Below are 4,194 nucleotides of genomic sequence, written 5' to 3'. Positions count from 1 at the left end.
AAACAAATACAGTACAAAATAAATCTAAAACACAGGGAAAAGGAGTGGCAGAGGGTGTAGAGTGATGAATAAAAAGAACAAATGGACAAGACGGAGAACAATGGATCGAACTACGCAGCTCCAACATTGATCTATACTCTTGAATCATTTATATGAGGTCTATTGCCATTAGCTTCGATTACCTTTTCAATTCCAGCTTTCAGTTTCTCATACTCCTTACATCCAAGCACACCAAAAACTCCATGATTCATATATCCAAAGATCCCCATGGGTCGCAAATGACCCGCCATAAACCACCGTATTCGGGGAATTCCAATAGCCTAAGCCATCATAATTCATAAGCATCTTGCTCTGCTCCTTTCCTTCGTAATACAGGAGAACCTATTGAAATCAATCCGCAAGGCATGTATATATATGGCCAAGAGTCCAACGACAATTAATTTTGCTATGCAAATAGGATTGTGCATTGTTTATTTGGGGTAGAGTTTCACGTGATTTATATTTTTATCTCCTTGCATTATTTTATTCTTATTGGTCGAAAGTGTTTAACATAAGTTGGAGTCTCTATAATCGCTCGAAAAAAGCAACTTAGTAGTGGTATTCGATAGTAGTCTATCTATCATAAAATTGATAATATAGACTTGTGATTAGCTTACATGCAATAATTCACTCAGAGTCAGAGTCCTATCGAGAAGAAAGCCTATAAACAATTGCTGTTAGATTTATTCACGCATTGAATCCATTCGCCATACTAATCTCGTAATTACCGAAGATGTCTTAGTTTAGTAGTTAAGACGGAGGTATTGTTAATAATAGGTCTCAGGTTCGATTCTCCCTTCCCTCTATTGTAGTGCGACTAAGTACGCTTCGTTTGACAAAAACAAAATACTAATCTCATAATTTATTCTTACTCTTATAATTTTTTTTGGTTCAACGAAACGCGCACTTAGTCGCATTACAATAAGAGGAGAGGGAATCGAACCTGAGATCTATTGTCCAGGATACCTCCATCTTACTCTTAGAATTTAATAATTAATTTAAATTGACTAAATGAACAAATAAAGCAGCACCATCACATCTAACTCAATTGTATGAAAAAAGTAAATAAATAAAATAGAATGTACAAAGTAAACTTATGCTCGATTGCTCGGTATAGTCGGTATACAACAAAAGCATGATACGTTGTTTTTGAGGGCGACAAAAATAAAAACCTTTTGTACGTAAATTTTTTAAATAAATTGGAATTAAGCATCTATATATAGCAAGTTCTTTGAAATCATGTGCCACTAAACTACTTCGATAAATAGGACTTTGATTAAACTAACAATTCTTTAGTTATAGCAATGTACGCGATTTAATGTACGACTAAGTGACAGTACACCATATTACTTAATTAATTTTTGCAAGTTGAGAGTATTTTATAGTAACTTTATTAATGATAAGTAAGAATTTGAGAATGGAGCTATACAACACTTCTTTAAGGTACTTTTGTACTAAGAAAAGATCGAGCTAGTGAAACGTTAAGCGTACATAAGAAATAGCAATCAAGAATATCACAAATTTCTATTTAAAGCGGGTTAAATAGTTAGAATATAACAAAATCAAAATGCATAAAAATAACTACAAATTTGTATTATATACACAAATGAATTAATATTTAATCCATTTTAATGATAAGACTACATCCGTCTTAAGGGAGACAAACTAAGAGATATACTCTAATTAGGAAGAAGGGATTTGTTTTTTTGTGAATGGAATGATACACTATGAAAGAATTAAGGCCATAGAAGCTAAATTAAAAACCATGCGTATTATCTAATACGATGCATACGTAAAAAGTTAATGGAGCAAAATATGTTATTACGGAATAATCAAATAATATTATTGTTGACGTTTGTATATAGATACTTCGTACAATATTAAAGAGCCATCTAAGAAGACATGCTATATGATAAATCATGTTATTATGACCTTCATTCTCCTCTGTTTTTAATGTATAGGAGGTTATAATAACCCTCCTCTATAGTACGGAGTATAATATCATCATAATTCGTAAACGCTATCGACACTTACTCGTAACAAATTTGAATGTTTTTAAACTATGTGTGTCCTATTTACTTTCAAAAGATATATACAATGAAAAATATATCTACTCATAAATAAAACATATAGTCCAACTTGAAGCAACTATAAATATACAATTAAAGAAAAATCATAGTAAAGATAATAAAAATCGAGAATTGTACTTTCACCTTGATTAAATTGTTTGAACATATTGATCAAACAATGAAACAGGGCATCATGGACATATCGTTTGGACATATCGTTTTCTTCTTATCTGACATTAAAGGAAGAGAAAATTAGTTAGATTTACAAACACTATCATATTTAATCATAGACATAACAAAACACATAATTGTAATCAAATACATGGGAACGTAAAAAAGCATAACAAAGTTAAATAATATGTTTGTAGAAGACTTCAAAAGCATCGCTTTATATATGCAGCATATTTCGGTATTAGCTGCTTAGTTTGTATACGTCACAAACTCTATTGTAAAATATCTTTATTTTAAAAATTATTTATTTAATTTAGATTGGTTCAAAGTCGTTTATAAAATTTGGACTCTCTGTAATCGCTCGAAAAAAGCTTCCTTTATTAATATAGATAGATATTAAAATCAATTGGTGATTCTAAATCGAACGTCAATCAATTTATTGTTTAATTTGTTTAATGATTTGAATTAGCGTTGTGTTGATGTTATTTGATTACTGTTAGATCGTGCTCGATTTAATATCAATTCAAGTATTTGATGCTTCATAATTTTCATAAGTGTAAGATCGTTGATTTTTATGTTTGCTTGATGATTTAAATTTGCCTAATGTTGGATGTTTATTAATTAGTGTTAGATCCTTGTTTATTTGACATGTTCTCGAGTACTTGCGCTTCGTTTGGAGATTAATGCGTAGGTTTCAGATTTGCTGTGTTGACATGTATGAACAATTTAATTAATTATGTCAGTGTATTGTGTATTTTCTGTTGAAATTTCAAGTCTAGTTATGTTAAGAGGATTACATTAGACGATTTCGAATCGAACTGTGTTATTAACTCTATAACGATTGATTTTACCCCTTATTTTAAAGATGATTAGTCTGCTTATGAAGCAACTATAGATGAGGAATAAAGTATGATCTTTGTCAGGCTTTGATGCCTCTTTAACTAGAAATAATGATAAGCATAAATAACTGTTTGTTGTAATCTATTTGATATGATGTACTCCCTTTGTCTTGGTCATAGATGGATTTCATATGAATGAAGAGCAGTTGAGGTGCGGCTCGAAAGGCATGAAATATCTCCAGTAACAAAGCATAAGTTACAGAATTTCAATCTCACTCCGAACATGGCCTTCTCTTCATCTCATAAGAGTGAAAAACTTCAGGCCTTCTTTTTTATATTTTGCACATGATGATTCCATATGGATAATTTACTTATTAGGTTTTGTGTATTTAGGTGCGTAGGACTGTCGATGAAAATCTCTCTACAATCGCTTTACAATACTCCTCTCTGCTATGGTATCTACACATGCGGTCTGGTTTTTGAGAATGATGGTGCGAGATTGGAGCTAGAGGTGGCATTAGCTATTCAGAGCTCAATTTTCGAGCTGCAACCTGTGAGCACGGAGCAGATGATGCTAGTGCGAAGACGCAATTGCAGGTGGGCGGAGGAGTGGGTTGCAGCGAGGCAAGGGAGATGTATGGCCACGATTGTGGCTCAAAAGGAGTTCGTCGAAGACGAAGAGGCAGTTCTGAAGAGTTTGTTGATTTTTTGTTTGTCTAAGACTTATAAAATGTCGAACAAGTCTTGAATAGATTGAAATGGAATCTTCAGCTTAATTTTACATGAACAAGTCTTGAATAACTCAATTTTGTACGTTCTTTTTGTACTTGTATTTTCTTTATAGATTGAAATGTTATGGCTTGAAACGTGATTGTTGTTGGAATTTTTTGATGGAAGAAACTGAGTATTCTAGTCATTTTCTGCCATCTAAGCAGGCAGCCGCCTATACCTGTAGAATGTTATATACCTGGAAATGGAACAAGTCTTGAATCATTCCTTTACTTACGAGATGCTACATTTGCATATGAACAAGGGAAAATATATACCCTTTGCATATATAGGAGTAACACAAGAGT

The sequence above is a fragment of the Silene latifolia genome, chromosome X (genome assembly GCF_048544455.1).
Source record: "Silene latifolia isolate original U9 population chromosome X, ASM4854445v1, whole genome shotgun sequence".
In the NCBI taxonomy this organism is placed as follows: domain Eukaryota; kingdom Viridiplantae; phylum Streptophyta; class Magnoliopsida; order Caryophyllales; family Caryophyllaceae; genus Silene; species Silene latifolia.
This window is presented reverse-complemented; position numbering follows the sequence as displayed.